Genomic DNA, 19345 nt, shown 5'->3' with positions numbered 1-19345 from the left:
AATGAAAGCCTTAAATAAATCAACAACTTCAGTCATCAAAGTGAGAATCTGGGTCTTATTTCTTTCATTAGTAGGAAGAAAAGCGGCTGGTCGCTGGATTAAACTGGCGGAAAGCAGCTGTCGGTAATTCCGTAGACTTGAAAGAGGTTGCTTTGCACTACTGTAGGCTCCATCACCACCATTTCCATGCGCTGCCAATCACCAGTACCCTTGTCATCCCTATTAAATGTTAAGAATTAAGAGTGGAAAAATGACAGAAAAATAGAGTGACGTTGACGAAAACGCGACCCTTCTAGCTTTCCTTTTATTGTACGAGACAAATAATAACGTCAAATACAAAGCCCAATCCGAGTCGTCAAATTGAGACTTTTTAAAACGCTTTAAACATTGAAATACTACTGAACAAAAACACCCTTCTTCTCATGATTTGTTCTTGGCCATGAAATAAAAAACAAAGGTATAAAATTATAGCTTTTGCTTTCAGGGCCGAACTCTATTTCCCCTTTAAGTGGTTTGACATGTTGATGCCATAAATAAACATTAACTGGGTCGCTCTATATGAGGCTAAACATGGCCGTGTATGGCAGGATGTGCACCCCCTAATGGTCCACTAATGCTTTGATTGCATTACGTCAGCATATCGGGTTTCATTTAAAATGCTAGCCTAGATTTGGATGGAACTGCGATAACCAGATTGATATTACGAATTTTCCCAGATTGGGATTACGTCCATCTCCAATGACTCAATGTGATGGACAGGTCTTTGTAGATGGAAGTTTTCCTTGTAAAAGACAAAGGGCCTGTCCTCAAATATAGTCTTGTATATAAAACCAATAGTAAAACATAGTAATATATAGTATTCCCCTGACATCATCTTCCTTACCTTGCCCAGTCAATGTGGAGATAATGGATCCGTGGAGTGAGAGGTTGAGTGGTCCTCACTCACACCCCAAGGATTCTTTTAGTGGTGTTAATGACAAGCGTGATGGGGTAGGGGGGAGGGGGAGGGTCTTTGCTTTCAGCATCAACCGCCCACCATCGGAGTTTTTATTCCAGCTCACAAACGCCATCATTGGAAAAAGCTACAGATGAATTTGCAGACGCATATTGCAAACGAATCGTTTTCTCTCGCCACATTACTTTGTGAAACGGTCTGCGTTTATAGTGTCATTTTCCAATATGGCCTCCTTGGAAGAGAAAGGTGGCTACGACTCATCACGGACTGACCGTGTAGATATCATCGGAAGGCACAATAACGTATAAAAAGCACGTTTTCGACTAAATGCTTGGTAGGAGGCCAGATCGTCACGCTATGGGAATTGACTAAAAAGCTTGCTAAGTACCTCTGTATAGATTAGTTGTAAGTCAAAACAAAAAGGCCCATTGGAGGATTACAAAGCAAGAAGAACAAATTCTTATTTGATGGCGACATGAAATGGAAACCTTTTTTAAATTGTGAAATTAGGTATTACTTTAAACCTGAAAATGACAGTAGACTTGTTATACCCTGAATAAATAATCTCACTCGTCATACATTGTTCCTTCCTCAATCCAGTTTTTACTAATATGAGGAATATTAGTCAAGGTACGCGAATCAAGGCATCAATAATCAAATTCAGATAAACATCCAGTCAAAACTAGTTGAGATATCTTTAATATGCCATCGTTAAGAGAATGTAAATGAACTGTAAAATGTAGAATGTAAATTAAACTGTAAAACTCATACTTTTTTCTTATCTGGACATTTTAAGCCCTATTTAATGATTGTATTTATATTTGTAGTAACCTAAACAGATGCCCTATCATGAAAATGAAAGATTTCAATTGTAAAACCTATGTTTTTTCCTGATATCTGAACATTTTAAACCCTATTAAATGAATGTATTTATATTTTTTGTAACCTAAACAAATAACCTATCAGGAACAATTTTTAACTGACAATTTTAACATGACATACTCAGTTTAAGCTAATTTTCAACAAGAAAATTCAAGTTTGTCAGATTTTTTTATTGTTTTGCGACTATCTTCTTGTATATATTAACGCAAAAACTGAAGTTTTCCAAATCTAAACTCCTCTGTGAGAATTAAACTTCTAAATCATCACAACCCGTTCGCTCATCTTGCTTAAATCTTCATTTCCTTAAAACCTTCTTACACAAAAAAAACTCTGATACTTTATCACTCCACGATTCACCTTCCAGATTCAGATTAGCGCACTAAATTATGTGTGTCAAATATCCATCATCATTTCACAGTTGCTTAGATTTTTTTGCTCTAATTGTAAAGAGCATCCAAGAAAGGGGGTGGAGGGAGAATAATGCCATTTCGGGAAAGGCCTTATTTAATTTAGTGCAGGTCGATAGAGGTTCTCCAATTGCCTCCAGCAGATTAATAAGTAACCCACACGTGCTGTCCATCACTGTCCATCTCCCATTAGGCCTCTAAAATGGAGGCCCAAATTGGCTTGGCAAGGTTGACTTGGATGGAAAACACACTCTTTGTTTTCAGCCTCTGTCATTGGCTGATTATTTTTCTATGGTCGTCAATGATTCGATTCCATTTAAACTTGTTTTTGGTCAGAATTGATCTGTATGTGATTTGAATTATTTTTCGTAAAGTGTTCATGGTACCAATTTTTGTTTTTTTATCGCTACCAAAAATATTTGTGACAATCGGTGAAACTTTTCAACAAAATAAGAGGGCAAAATGTCACCAAAAAATGAAACTTTTCAACAAAAAAAGGGCCAAATTTCACTACAAAAAAGCATATTTGGCTATTTTCCAATTTTTGTGTGTTCTACGATGTTGGAAAACGACCTCAAAATTTCGTTTTGATCGGCCAATCTTTTTATACTGCAAATATTACATCTCTTCATTCATTTTGATGGTGTTTAAGATCAAAAACAATCAAACACGCAGTCCAAAAAAATGAAAGTGCAACAAAGAAAGATATTTTCATTGTGCTACTTGCTATTCTTGTGCTGTTAAAGTAATGTTGGACAAAAATTTTGAAACCACCGCGGATGATTACACGCCAACGAAGGAGAACAGAGAGAAACATTGCTAGCGCCGTGATGCTTTGATGCTTACCTTTTCCCCAGCGGAATTATGGGATGAAAGACTGTCACTAGAAAGTGAACAGTATGGGATGGCAAGGGACGAGAGTGCGAAAGAAAGAGGGGGGGATGAAGAGAGAAAATGGGAGATCTTGGTGGAGTTAAATCTATGGTCAATGTAAGGAATTGAGAAGGATTCATTTAGAGGTTTTATAGTATAATTTTCGATCAAAAATATCAAAATTGAACTTGGCAAAGGTAGGAATAAGTTGGGTGATTTTGTAGAAAACTAGGTGACTTTCAGCGGAGCTAGAACATTTTTTTGAACATTTTTTAGCCAAAAGGGAGGCTTTTTAAAATTATTTTAAGACAGCATATCGAACAATAATCCATTTAAATTTTGAAACATTTAGATGCAATTGAACCCAACAAATCAATACATTGATCCATGATTATTGTTGTGACCGGACGTTTGGTCGCCCGGACATTTGGTCGCCCGGACGCTTGGTCGCCCGGACGTTTGGTCGCCCGGACGTTTGGTCGCCCAGGGGGAATATAATTTTGAGAGCTGGTTTCAACAATAAATATTTAGATATTAAACTCTCATTAATATAATTTTGAGAGCTGATTTCAACAGTAAACTCTCTGTCATGTTGTCAAACGTCCAGCGACCAAACGTCCGAGACCATTATTATTAACCATAATGTCAATGATAAGGCAGATGTCAAGTTGTTGTTGTTTTTCTCAGTGGTGGATTTGCTCCCGGTGATATCGAACATTTACATGATGCATGACATCATTATTTTCCAGCTTTCATTATCCCTCATGCTGAGCTTTTTAAATGTCTTAGTGTAATTTGAAATTAGAAAGAAAAAAAATGCTTTTCCCACTTTTGCATTGCACTCGCTACCACATTAGGATTGTAATTATCAGCTGGGAAAAGGTTATCGTGCTGTTTTTTTTACGGTAGGGCAAGACACGGCGCTGCTTGCATTCCCTTTGTACGTCTCGCATTGTTAAAATGTCAAATTAAAATGCAATATTGGTTCGGGGATTTCTCAGGATGGAGTCGCTGGTAATCTAAGTTCGCCAGAGGGTTCCCTAACCAATCCAAGTTGAATACATATATAGTACTTTGAATTCATTTACTTTTTTTGCCTAGAATTAAAGTCATTTGAGCATATTTTTATACTTTTTTGACGGTCAGATCGTTTCTATCTTGAACATATGCCGTCCAATGAATGAAATAATGCTCATCCGTGTCACTCAGTTGCCGGGCGGGAAAATTCATGCGGATCGTGAAGCAGTCATCTGAGAAAAACAATATTTTAATACTTTCCCATCACTCGGATTTTTATGTCATGCTCGTCAATGTTGTAAAGTTTGTATATGACGGAAAATTAGGAATGTGTCTTTAATGTTTTGACATGCCTGATTTGTTATGTAGTCTGTCAAGGATTACATTTATTGAATAGAATGCTTTATTGTCATTAGACAAGTGCAATTACCGAATTTTCACGACTCTAAGGCGCACTTAAAAGTCTTAATTTTCTCCAAAATAAAAAAGGCGCCTTATAATCCAGTGTGCTTTATATATGGAAAAAAAAACTCAAATGTGTCATTCATTGGGGTGCGCCTTTAAATGCGGTGCGCCTTATAGTCGTGAAAATAAGGTACAAACAAACAAAGTGTCAAATGACAGCAAAAAAATAAACAAATTATCATAAAATAAGTCTTAAAGATATATATTTTTAGCTTGGGTTGACAAAGTAACTTATTATTAATTGGATTTAGTATTATATATACACATTAGTAAGTATTGCAATATAATTCTGAATGAAATAACTGAAGAAATTATTATCTTTTGAGTATGTATAATATTTAAATCATATTTATGTGTATCCATGTAACAGGAGTATTTAAAAATACTATTTATTTATACAACCCCAATTTGGCAGATTTTTAACTTGTTCTGAATATCATAATACATGTTTTTTTTGTGTTTTTTTTTTGTCCCAACTTTATTAGAATTCTCTCTCAAACAGCATTAAAGTACTTTGAGCAAACTACTGCCAACTTTTAAGAGGTATTCCTAGTTAGAAGACCCATTTAGTATTCCATCCCAGCAGTCCCACACAAATAATTGCCACCATGTCGTTGCGGAATAATGTAGAAGCCATTTGGGGGGGCCAACGCACAACTGACACTACTAAACTTTTACAGGGATGTTATGGCTGCTCATAAATTACAGTAAATATGTATCTACACCATGTCCAGCTGCTTTCTGGAATAATGTTTTGCGGCATCCTGGCTTTGTTCTTTTCAAAAAGACGTACCTGACTGCAAAGATGGAATCTAACAAGGAACATCGTTACAGTTGCTAATGGGGGGTGTGTTTTAAGTTTTAATCTCAAAATAGTGATGAAACAAAAAGCAATAATGAGTGAGGAGTTATTTTATAGCAGCAGAGGGAAAATTAGCAGGCGTAAAAGGGCTTGTGGAGGTTTCCAAACACAGCACGCAGTTCATTACTACCTTCTTTAAGCACTTTCATAACCAAGACATATATATATTAATATATATATGTTGCTCTTTGAAGCTTATATGCATAGCATGGAAGCTTTAATTTTTTTAAACCTCATTTTTCCACTCTGATTATGCGTTATGGAATGCAGCCAAGAATTAATCGATTGTTTCATACTGTAGTTATTGTGACTGTGATCTATTATGTTGGCGTATGTTTTTATATCACCCTGTTTTACCTCAGATAGTGATGCAATATATATCTATATTTGTTGGGCTGTAGTATGGACACTTTTTTCCACTTGTGTTGAGAATTAAACAATCAAATTTAGATGAATTGACCCCTGAACTCCAACATTTTCACCCATTTTTTGTCTTGCAAGGCACTAAATCAATTGATTGCATTCAGATGCTGTTTGTTTAAGGAGAAACCTCATTGGCTAAGATTTATGTGTTGAAAATCAGGAGCCAATGCAATCTTTTATTTGGATTTATTTTTTAATAATTAGCAAATTTTGCTTGAATTTCTACTCCTTATTTGGCAGTATTTTAGACTTTCTTTTCCATTCAATCCAAAATGGTTGCTATTTTGTTTACATTTAATTTGCATCTATTAATAAAGGCATTTTCTTGATTTTTAAAGGTTATTTCAACACTTGAGATCTGCAGAAGTCTACCAGCAAGAAAAATGTAAGTCAAACTATTAATTATCTAATAGTTTTATTCCAAGCTGAGTCATATATTGCAGTTTTCTTGATAGTACACATGAATTATTCTTATGGATATTTCATGAAACATCTTTAAAGAATACATCAAATACTTTTCAGTGTTATCATCACATGTATTTATTTTAATGTGGACAAAAAAAACCACAATAAATAGAGAGCCATTTTGGCGAGATGCTTGTTGACGAATGCACGGCATGAAAAGCACGCCAAAATAATGTGCAAAGTCTTGTTCCGCCAGCCAAACAATGCTTATTATTCTGGCCTTTTCCTGTCAGTGTTTAAGTGATGAGATGCAAAAAAAAAAATGGAAGCCAAGCAGTGACAAACGAGGAGTTGGCAATTCAACGATGCATATCATTTCAACTAAGTGCCGCCAAAGTCTTTAATATTTGACATCATGTGCGGCAGGTAATGGGATACTTGTCACTTTGTTGCATTTCGTGTATACTAGCGTGACAATAGTACTTGTCTTATGAATCTATCTTATAGGAATGGAAAATCCAACATTGGCTTTAGATTGTAGTTTTAGGATGATGGTGTTAAGGGGTGCCGGAGCCTCGGTAACCATTGATTTGTGGAGATAGAAGTTGTCACGTCTTGTTGGGTTTTTTTTGGTAGATAGGAGTACTCTTTAGTTAGAACGATTGAAAGCGACTAACCTCGCCCATCAATAAATGAACACATTTCTTTGCCGGTGGTTATTTTTGCCCCCTTTAGAAGTACGTTAGGGTCAAAGGTCGCTCCACATTAAGAATCGTACTCGCCCTTGTCAGTCAAAGAGCTGTCACGGATGAATATCTTAAAACAGAATTAAATAAAAAGGGAGGAAGACTCTCACCTTGCTCTCTTGTTCGGAAATCCATCTGTTAAAAGCAGACAGGTTTTTTTTTTATTATGAATCCAAGTGTCAGTGAGTCATGATTTATGAAGGAAGGATTTCATTGATTATTCATTGGTACTTTTTTTTGGTTATTTTCTTTTCTTATTCTTTCAAAATGGGCATGGATTGTGAGTTTTTTATCTTTAAGGGATCTCTAGTGGAAAATTTGATTGATTGGCTTTTTTAGTTGAAAATCTGATTTAATTTAGCTGTAAAAAATTGGTTAACTTATTGTTTAAACAAAAATACAAGTGTTCAGGTTACCGTTATTTCTTTAAAAAACGTTTTTTTAACAAAAAAAATGGGAAAATGGCTGATTAAGACATATTTATAGCATTTTTTAATGTTAATATGCATAGTTCATTCCATTTTAGTGCATTTTAGTGTATTTGATGGTAATTTTACAGAATTGTATGATTATTAACTAACTATGATAACCTTAGTTTCTTAAATTGGAAATCTGAAACAAAAAAAAAGTTTTTTACATTTTCATGTTACCATCATTTCTCTAAAAAACTCAATTTTTCCTGTAAAAAAATACGCCATACTTATAAACAGAAAATAAGCGAGTTTTACTAGTACATTTTAGGAATATAAAATATACACGCTGTTAAAAAAAACAGTCTCAGATATTGCAACGACTTATAAAATACAAAACCCGGCGATATTCCGTCACGTCAACAAACACAGCGAGGCTTTTCGCTGAAAGGGCAGCTGAGGCCAAAATGACCGACGGCGACGCCGCTGTCAAGTGAGCGCCGATGAATTGGCGATGACGGCTGAAAGCGAACTCGCTCACTCGCTCACTCGTTCACTGGCTGGCGGATCTGAAGAGAGCCGTGAGCCGTGCTCCATTTCCATCCCATCCCACTGCATAAATGTGTGAAAATAGCCACCTGGCTTGCAAGTACTTGTAAAAAGCACTCAGCGCTTTTTATGGACACTGAACAGACGCATTTTTTTTTTCGATATATACCACCAAGGCATTAAAGACTTACTTCAAGGACAGTTGCGCCTGGCAATGCCGTTTAAAGCTTCCCCTAATGTAAATGTTAAATGCAATTATCCCATCATAAAAGCGACAGTAAATACATTTTATGGATGTACTTCACTATAGATTGTCACATTTTAATCATTCATTTAACTCAAAGGCAAGGGGGTTTTGAATGTACCAATCAACGGCCAGAAACTGTAAAAACAGAAAATCGTCAGTTGCTTTAGGGCGCTTGGTGCAGTTTGGTGTTCGCAGTCAAAATGGCGGTTAATGAGTTAAGAAGGTAACTTGAAATGAAGCAAAATCAACAAAAATTCACCTGGAAATGCCAAAAAAACAACAAAAAATCACCTGGAAATGCCGAAAAACAACAAAAAGTCACCTGCAAATGCCGAAAAGCCTTAAAATCAATGGAAAGTCACCTCGAAAAGCCTTAAAATCAATTGAAAGTCACCAGAAAAAGCCTTAAAATCAACAAAAATTGACTATATTCTGTAAATACCCCCCAAAAACATAGGAAATCCTCCAAAATTGGTAAAAAGTCACTTATAAGTACCATAAAATCACTAAAAATTGACCCCAACTCAATGCATTTCATTGAAAACGAACTCTCCATTTTTACTGGGCACGGCATGGGGCCTGATCCAGTCTCCAGCACCCCCTGGGACCCACCCACGAATAAACCAGTCCATAAAACGAATGAACAAATCCCTCTATTTATTTGTAAACCACCTATAAAGATTGTCAATCAAAACGTCATGGCAATTTCAAGGGATTACTAATTTCACATTGCCTGACACCTGTTATTGATTTTCATTCAAAGTAGTGAAAAGTGCTTTGGTCCAAATAGAAGCCTGTGTAACCACGGCAACGGGCATTTTAGAAAACGGCGTATCTGGGCTGCCGAGACCCTCCATTTCGATTCCCCCCCCCCACCCCAGCGGGCCCCTTTTTAGACAAAGATGTGTTTGTTCCCCCCGTCGTAACGTGGTTATCTGCTTTCCGTTCACTCGTCTCTTCCGGACACCTAGCGGCCGATCGGCCAAAGCTTTTCTGACAAGACTGCCGCACAAATTGAATTTCTTTCCCTTATCCCTTTCAATTTATGATCCCGACCGAAGCCCCCTCCTCAACCTCCCCCACACACTCCAAGTCAATTTCCGAGCCTTTAGACAAAAGGCTCCGATAAAGCAATTAGCCCGCCATTCCACACGAAACTCCCCCCAGGCCACGGCGTCCTGACAGGTGGTAATCGCGCCACAAACGGAGGTGATGACGGGCACGGGTGAACTCGTGTGAACTCCAAATAGATAAAAAAACAAAGGACTTGGAACTACTATTTTGATTTGACCTGGATTTTTTGAAGTATTAATGAATTTAGACGCAAAATGACGAATTAAAAGTAGAGCATAACAAACAGACAGACGAAATTGCTATAAAAATGTTCTTTTTTTATAACAAAATGTTGTACTTATACTTCTATTTAATTATATAAGGACAGTGACAAATGTATTATCAGTGTGAGTAGGATATTTTTTATAAAATGACTCATAAATCAACTCTAACCCCAAAAATTTTCAATTATTTTTTATTATTACATCCTTAATATGAGTTATGTTATGCTGTGTGGGTCTTTTTTTAATAGACCCATCATAATATATTAAAAAAAAAATAATAATAGTAATGAGGAGCAATAGTTGGTTAGCATTATCAGTTAAAAAAAATTTAAAAAGCAAAATCATGCTTTTTTGAGCCATTTTTTCTTAAATTTCCTCCCATTTGAAGGTAATAACTACTTTTTTTTATAGAATTCAGTTCAATAGTAAAAACTGGCATGGAGTGATCCCATTTTACGGATATTGACGGAAATAGACGTCCAATCCGGTTTGACTAGGATAGAAAGATGGCTGCCATCTTGCCAGTCAAACTAGATTGGACATATTTCGCTATCAATCACGTCGAACGGACATTTCGTCGAACGGATATTTCGTCAAACGGATTTGCTCGCTCTCATCATTGTTAAACTGGTCATTCAGCACCATGTATTTCAGCACCATGGACAGCGGTCATATCTGTTACTTGAATTGCTGGGAATCAGACAAACTTAATCTACTGCTTTATTGTTTTCAGAGTAAAAATCATTACTTGTGCACCTGTAGTTGGTTGGGACAGGCTCCAGCACCCCCCTCTGTGACTATAGGGGTAGAAATACTTTTGTAGGGTCAAGACAGAAAGTAAAGATTGTTTTTGAAAACTTTTATGATGACAGTTGTACAACTTGACCTGAATTTAAAGTTTGGAATTAATTAGCTCATCTCAGTGTAATTAGTGGAATGGATTTGACATTCCTATCACGGAATGTTCTTACGGCAGTAAAAAAAATCATTTAAATGATGGAAAATTGCTGATTAAGAAATTAGGTATGCGCAGCATTTTTTTTACCTGTGGCTAAAAATATTTATAGCTTTTTTTTAGTGATATTTTATAGCATTAAGTGTGCTTAGAATTAGAAGGTAATTTTGCAGAATTGTGTGATTATTAATTAAAGTACAGATGATGACCTTAAGATTGAAAGTAGGAAACTAATCATGTTTGAGTTGGAAATTGAATTTACCTGATTTTTTTAATGGAAGTATTAATGAAGTTAGACCCAAAAATGATATGCCAAGATGAATTAAAAAGTAGAGTATAATAAAAACAGACAGTCCATAGATATAATTAAAGATTGCCATTAGAATTTTCTTTTTTTAATAACAAAATCTTGTACTTATACTTCTATATAATTATATAAGCACAGTGAGAAATATATTATCAGTTTTGAGTAGGATATTTTTAACAAAATGACTCATAAATCAACTCTAACCCCAAAAACTTTCAATTATTTTTAAGTATTACATCCTTAATATGAGTTATGTTATGCTATGTGGGTCTTTTTTTAATAGACCCATCATAAGCTATTAAAAATAATGAAAATAATAATGAGGATCAATAGTTAGTTAGTATTATTAGTTCAAAGTAGAAAAAATACATAAATCATGTTATTTTTGGGCCATTTTTTATTGAATTTCCTCCCTATTGTTGTACTTATACTTCTATATAAATATATAAAGACAATTACAAATGTATTATCACTTTTGAGTAGGATATTTTTTTCAAAATGACTCATAAATCAACTCTAACCCCAAAATCTTTCAATTATTTTGAAGTATTACATCCTTAAAATGAGTCTTTTTTTGACAGACCCATCATAAGATTTGAAAAAAAATAATATTAATAATGAGGATCAATAGTTAGTTAGTATTATTAGTTAAAGGTATAAAAACTAATGTTTCTTAGGCCATATTTATCTTGAATTTCTTCCAATTTTAAGTTAAAAACTACCTATTTCCCCCCCATCAATCCCAATATTAATTTAAATATAATTTCAATTACATTTAGACATTTCTTATTTAGCAATATATGCCTCAACGCCTGACAATTAAGGTGACTCCTCTATTTAATAGCTTTAGCAACATCGTTACTCTGTAGTCTCCCGGAAGGCTTTAAAAGTGCCAATTATGTTTTGTAATCAAGTATCGTAATAACACCATTAAAGAAGCTAATACTTCAAGTGCTGAAGTGCAAGCTTTTACTTTGAAATGGCAATTTTATTGGATCCAATTCATTTCAAGATTCCAATGAATGAGCGCATTACAGATGTTTTACAACAGAAGTCAGTCTTTTTCAATTTCACAGTACTTTTTTTTATACAGTATGTGTCCATCTGGTCTACGTACTGCTATTCTATCTGTGTATATTTAATGTGGCAATATGTGTGTACGTGTCCTCACATTTTAATGACTCATTTAAACACAATTTCTAACCGCGTGCATCAATCAGGCTCGGTTCAGTGAAAATGGCACCTTGGCTGTCAATCATAAGCTAATAACCATAATATTACTCAACGCTATCAGTGAGGACAAAGTCATCGTGATTAGTTTAGCATTTTTTTTTTATTTCTTCGCAGAGAACAAACAAAGTGAATACACTGAAGCGTGAATTTTGCCATAAGCAAAATGACTTGAAAATAATATTTTTTGGGATATGATATAACGAGAAAATTGGAACAGTTGGTCATTGGTTTTTTGACATAACAGGTGGGTCCCCAGAGAGGCGATTTAAGGAGCTCAATGGACTCCGTTAGCTCATAAATCATGGGGTAACATAGATGCAGTAGTCAGAAGTGGAAAAAAGGAAATATATATATATGTGAAAGAATGACTTGGCACTTTATCTTAGGCTTGTGTTGACTTAGCATCGTACATGGCACATTTTTCAGAAAGGTTTTTAGCATGTAATAGATTTCGTAGCCATGGGAAATGTTTGCTTAGCATATGTTAAGCAGCCCAGACTGTTTAAGCTAAAAATGTAACAATTTTTAAAGTCTAAAACTGGCTGTTTTTCATGCCTTAAAACTCTAATTTGATGTATAGGATAAAATGTGGTAGAATATAAGGCACAAATTGACTATTTTATTGGATTTCAGACACAAAAATCCTGTTTTTTTGCTATTAAATTAATCATAATCAAAAGTTTTTAGTGTCATCATACAAAACTGAACAATATATAATAATATAACAACTTTGTTGGTGTGTATGATGACAAAAAAAGAGTTGGTTTTGATTAATTTAATAGAAAAAAATTTAAATTTCCAATAAATTGGTGTATTTGTGGCTTGTATTCTTTAACATTTTGTCCTATAAATCAAATTACAGTTTCTTTATATATTTTAATTTATCAGGAAACTTTTTTTCCATTCCAAGTTATTTTAAAACATTATAAATACAGTTTAAATAAACAATTGCCTCCAACTCAACTCCCCAAACAGATTAATTACCTTACCAAACAATGTTAAGCTAACTCACTTTGCCCATCAAATCACCCAAAATCCTAATTCCTTCATAAAAGTCATATTTTACATTAAATATTCCTATTCCCTGACACCAAAAATATACTTAAAACCATTTGACAGTGACAAACGAAATAAGACAAGTCTGAAAACATATTTTTTAAACATCTCGCCCTTAACATAACCCGTTTTTGGCACCATTTTCTTTGAGGAAATCTCAAAGTCGCCGTTCAAGCTTCTGCTTCGGGCCTTACGCTCCAATACATATCAGAACATTTGGAATCCCACGACTGCTTCCTCCTAATCATCTTAATTCAACTTAACTTTTCAAAATAAAGCCTTTGTAAATCCGCTCTGCTGGTAGAAGACGCCCACTTGAAAGCCAATGAGAAACCACGTTTCTATTTCCCTTAAAAAAAATCTCTCCAAGTGCATTAAAGGTGCTGGAAAAAGTCAAACTTTTCCTAACTTTCAAGTCAACATTCCAGATGAAGGAAGTTGTTTTTGACAGCTTGTCACAGCATCCCGATGGGAGTTGCTATTAAAAGGCTTTCCATTTTTTTTTTTTTTTTTGGTGTGTTCTCTTGCCCAAAAAGCTGCGGACTGTTTTTATACGTTTCATTTCAAGAGCAATTTTCTTATGCTTTAATTTCTGAATTTGCAGTCCGTCTAGTGCAATAGAACCTAATGAACACAGAATTCTAAATTTCCTCCCCTCTTTTTGCTTGTGTAACTCGTTTTAAAATGTAAGCAGAACATGTGCAAGAGTATATTTTTAGACACTCATTTCCATCTGCACTTCCTCTGGCAGGAAAGAAATATGTATAAAGGATATACACTTAATTGCTGTCACATTTAAACAACAACAAAAACATCTTTATGCTTCCTAGCTACAATTATTATTATTATTATTTGACATGTAAGTTTAAAAACCATTATAAAGAGACCCTTTTAGCCCACAAGCTGAAAAAAGAGCCAAAATGTGAATCTTTAAGAGTCCAAGAGCCACACTTTACGTCAAAATGAGCATAAAAAATCCAAATCTGCCAAATTATTTTTTAAATATAATTTATTAGTAGTTTTTCAGGGCCCTGATGAATTTTAGTGTGATAATAAAAAATAAGAGAAACATGAAAATGGGGCAGAGTATATATAAAATATGATAGGAAGCAAAGAGCCACATTCATTTAGACCTGGAGCCGGATATGGCTCGAGAACCGCATGTTGGCGACCCCTGCTTTAGCCTATCATCTACCTAATCTGGTATTCTAGCCTTCCTTTGACATCCAGAATATATACATAAAATATACATAAGGATCATGTGGATTTCATATATTTGGCTCCAGTTTTTTTAACTAGTTCTACAATGTCTTCTGTGTTTGTATTCCTACTTCAACCAAAAAAATTCCCAAATACAGGATAAAATAACATTCTAATCTCATCCAATCCATAACATCAAATCCATTATGGTGTTTTCATGACTAACATGCACAATTAAGATTAGCTCTATTTAAAAATATAATTTCTACTACTATTAATCTGCCATGTCTCCATATATAACCACCTTCAAAATACATCATATCGTAAACAGTAACTTTGATACTTCTTCACACTAAACACCAACTTTTATTGGTCAGTTTTAATGCGTATATATAAATAAAAACAAGTACTTTTTGATATGATGGACACTCACTTGGAAAAAGTTTGAATTGCCACCAATGGCAAACCATACCCAGTCCTTCCATAGTCAGAACTTAGTATCGGACTTGACTCTAGTGAGCGCCATTCCACTGACATCCCATCATTCTCCTCATCACCTGTCACCAGCATGACAATCCGTCAACCTTGAAGCGCGCACTAGCTGCCACAGACAATAAGGACCAAGAAGGTGATCCCAAATGACAAGCATCATCTTAATTAGCCCGAGTTTAGCGCACAGAGGCCACCGAGGGTTCTTCTGCCAAGGCCTTGACTTTGACATGATACCCCCCCCCCTCGCCCAAACACCCCCCCACAACCCCCTTTTATGCCCGCTATAAATATCTACAGGTTGTCAAGTTGTTTTTCTTTCAGTTCACAGAACTCGAGCGAGCATTTCCTACGTTGGGGGAGCTGCAGTGTGTTTTCTGCCTTGTCGACATGCATCATATCGCTTTTTAATGCATGACTGGTATTCTTACGACTGCACCTAGACTGCAGGGCTAGGAAATACTGATAGGGTCTCCAGGGTGGTGGGAGGGGGGGCATAGAGCTAGTCTACAATTAACCAGGGGCGCATCTATACTCATTTTTTGATGAGTAAATGGGGGTTATGAGTCAGATGATGCTCACGTAATCGTGGTTTGCAGGGTGGTGATGATATTAGTGCTTGGAAAATTAACGTAAAAAACTATATTTGAATATTATAATAATATTATTATAAATTTCAACCAAAAAATTCTGACCGAGTGGTAGTTTAATATGATTTTGAACAGGCACAAGGACAAAAAAACTGAAAGTAGTCGTTATTATAAGAATAAGTGAAGTATATTTTTGCTTGGGGAATATGAGTAAAAAAATAATGATAGTATTTTAATTATCATTCAAAAATTTATGACTAGAATGAAATTAAACTCTGAAAAAGTGATTTTTTAATATGATTTTGAATAGGTACAAAGAAAAAAAAATGAAACTAGTTGTTTTTATAAGAATAAGTGAAGTATATTTTTGCTTGGGAAATAAGAGTAAAAAATAAAAACAAATAATGATAGTATTTTAATCATCCATAAAAAAATTATGACTAGAATGAAATAAAGCTCGTAAAAAGTGATTTTTTTAATATAATTTTGAACAGGTACAAGGACAAAAACTATCAATAACATAAGAATAAGTAAAGTATATTTTTGCTTGGGAAATAAGTGTAAAAAAATAATGATAGTATTTTAATTATCATTAAAAAATGTATGACTAGAATTAAATAAAGATCTGACCAAGTGATAAATGTACATAATTATGAACATAAAAGAAATAAAGATCTGACCAAGTGATAGTTTAATGCAATTTTGAACAGGCAAAAGGACAAAAACTGAAAATAGTTATTAGCATAAGTACATTTTTTAGGCTTTTAAATTTCAAAATATTCTGAAAAAAATCTGAGTCAATGGTCAAAGTAGTCATTTGGAATATTTCCCTTACAAAATTCCTTTTGCAACCATTTTTTTAGGTCAAAAAAATGATGTCACAAATCTCAATTATTTGAAAAATAGTCGTCCAGGTAACCTGAATGAATTTAGCGATATTTTTCATAAAGTATGAGGAAAACATTGGCCTTTGTAATGACATTAATGAGTCTTTTATTCCGTTGCTGCTGAGTCTTAATGAACGCCATTAATAACACGTGCGTTTTTCCTGTCGGGATGTCCGCCACCATAAAGGAATGAACATTGGCGACCAATCCATCATTGCCTGCTGACCACTGTTGGAAATGGAAACATCTGGAAGCTCAAAGGGAGACAAATTCAATTAAAAAACACCCCCAAAAATAGGAAATAACCCATTCTAGTTTTTTGGAGGAGGAATTTAAGAGCCAATAAGAACATCAGGGATAAAATAGCACATTAGTGAACATTAAAAATGGAAAAATTGCTTGTATTATTCATCCTTATCATGAAAAAATAATGATGAGTAATCTCAATGGGAATAAATAATGAATCAAATCCGAAAAATCAATTTATATTAATGATTAACATCAATGCGAAAAAGTATACGTGTATTTTCTTCATGCAAAATATTTTTATATCCTAAAAACAATTTAATGCCTTATTGCCAAATTTGCATAAGTTTGTTATTAAATCATGTCTTAAATATTAATTTTTGAAATAAATGTCTGGACCAAAGTACTTTTTATTACAGCTAACTCAAAGTAAAGTAATACTGAAAAAAAAATAAGCATGTAATTAGTTATTGGCTATTTTTTATGTATTTTTTGGTGCTTAATGAGCTTTGAATTAATTAATATCCTGATATTATCCATTCATGAATATTAATCATTATCTCATGTGATCCTAAGGTAAGAGTGATGATAATTAGAACTCATGCACCAGGAAATACTTATTAAATTACTCTATATTCTATATTTGATCCTAAAATGAAGTGCACGAACGTAGATTTCAACAAAAAAAATCCCTATTTCCGATGAACATGTTTTATGCCGACTGAAATTCACCTCCTGGGCCAAAGCATTTGATTTGGTCCGCATTTAAAATAGAACACTGCCAAAAAATCATTCACATCTATTCAGTTTCAGCTAATATTATAATAATAATGAATAAGTCATGCTACCATTTATCAGCAGTTTGCATTAGTGCTAATGAATTATTAAGTAGGAGCAGCTAACACGTTTCCAAAAGGAATGTGTAATAGCAGTTCAGGCTGCTTCATTATTATTCATATGGTTCTGTGATATCATGTAGCGCTACTGGTAGTTGGATTAAATGCAGTATTTCATTAATGTTGCTCATTTTATGGAGATATGGGGAAATTATAGTGTTTTTATTTTGGTTAGGTGTTGTTTTGAGAGAAAGGGTTATTGATTTTAGAGGTTTTTTGCATGGTAAAATGATCCAGGGGCAAAAAGTGGTGGTATTTTTTAGAACAAATGTGAATTTTGTTGATTTATATAAGAAAAAAATGTGATTTTTGTCAGTGGCATGGGGAAATTATCATGTTTTTTTGGTTAAGTGTTGTTTTGAGAGAAAGGGTTAATGATTTTCGAGATTTTTGGGTTGGTAAAATGGTCCAGGGGCAATTTTTTTAGAACAAATGTGAATTTTGTTGATATATATAAGAAAAAAAATATTTTGTCAAAGTGGCGCGGTGTTTGAGTGTTTAGTGTGTTGGGCTCGCAGTTTTGGTGGCTTGGGTTCGATCCCAAGACATCCTTTGTGGACTTTGCATGTTCTCCCAAGGATTGCATGGATTTTCTTGCATGCTAGGCTAGCTGAATGAACACTATACATTGTCTAACCAGGGATAGGCTCCAGCACCCCCTCTAGTGAGGATAAAGTGGTTCAGAAATGAATAATTTTGTCAGATTTTCCCATGATCAAGTCAGTAAATTAATTATATTGTAAAGTTATCTTCAAAATTTGACCCCATATAGAACAGTAATGTTAGGATTCCCATGAATACATTTTTTATTTTTTTTAAACTGGCTCAGGAATACATTTTTATTTTATATACTGGCCCTGGAATACATTTTTTTATATACTGGCTCCTACTGTATGCCCGTAATGTGACTCATATCCTGGAAGTGGCATCTATTCAGTCACTATTTCATCCATTTGGCAACGTCAGATTTATGTAACGATTTTTGGAGAAGTGCTGCTTCTCCAGTTAAGCATTTTTCTTGATATGTCGCCTTGGTCTTACGTCTCCACTCCAAAAAGCGCTGCCGTCCGTCCCATTTATTTTAATTACGGCCCATCTTCTAATAGCACGGAATCTGTCAAGAGGACGTAAGCGCACTCTGCAGAGCGGCATTAAGCAGTCGGCAAATAGCCGGGCAAAATACAGCTTCCTTTCAGCTTGCCTCAGGTCGACAGGGGGCAATTTTCCCAAGGGAGATGGTGAACGTGATTGAGGTGTCACTTGTTGACATCCTGGGATTACAACCACGGCGCTAGTAGCAGGTGGTGTCGCCGACGGTAATAGAAGGCTCATTTCCTTTCATTTAAAAAGGCGCCGTCAAAGCTCTCTCCCACTGAAACCAGCGCAAATGTCCCGTAGACACAAAACTAGGACACACTCGGGTCCAAAAAGCATTCAATGGCTAAGTTAACCTGAAAATATACTTTGATGTCTTGATAAATTGGAACATTTGGGAATTTTTGGGGGGTTTTCCTGCAAGATAAATTTGCGTGAAGAGTAGCCAGTTGAAAATAAAATGAAATTAGTTATTTAACTCATTCCCACTTATGGATTTGAGACCCATTGAGGCCTATGTATTAATTGATCCAGTAAAAAAAAACATTTTTTGTCGTCTAAGGACTTTGAAACTGCTTTTAGCTCATTTTTGCGGGATTAAAATGACTTTTCTTCACAGAGGATAAAGAATATGAATGTCAATAGTTCTGCTGTAGTGGATAGCACCTTAGCAATCGCGAAATCCGTAAAAAAATCAGGATATTCGCATTGAAATTATGTATCTGCTCTTTTTTTAACCATCTTGGAACAAAAAAAGGACTTTTCTTCACAGAGGATAAAGAATATAGATGTATTTAGTACTGTTCTAGTAGA

The sequence above is a fragment of the Stigmatopora nigra genome, chromosome 11 (assembly GCF_051989575.1).
Source record: "Stigmatopora nigra isolate UIUO_SnigA chromosome 11, RoL_Snig_1.1, whole genome shotgun sequence".
Lineage (NCBI taxonomy): Eukaryota > Metazoa > Chordata > Actinopteri > Syngnathiformes > Syngnathidae > Stigmatopora > Stigmatopora nigra.
This window is presented reverse-complemented; position numbering follows the sequence as displayed.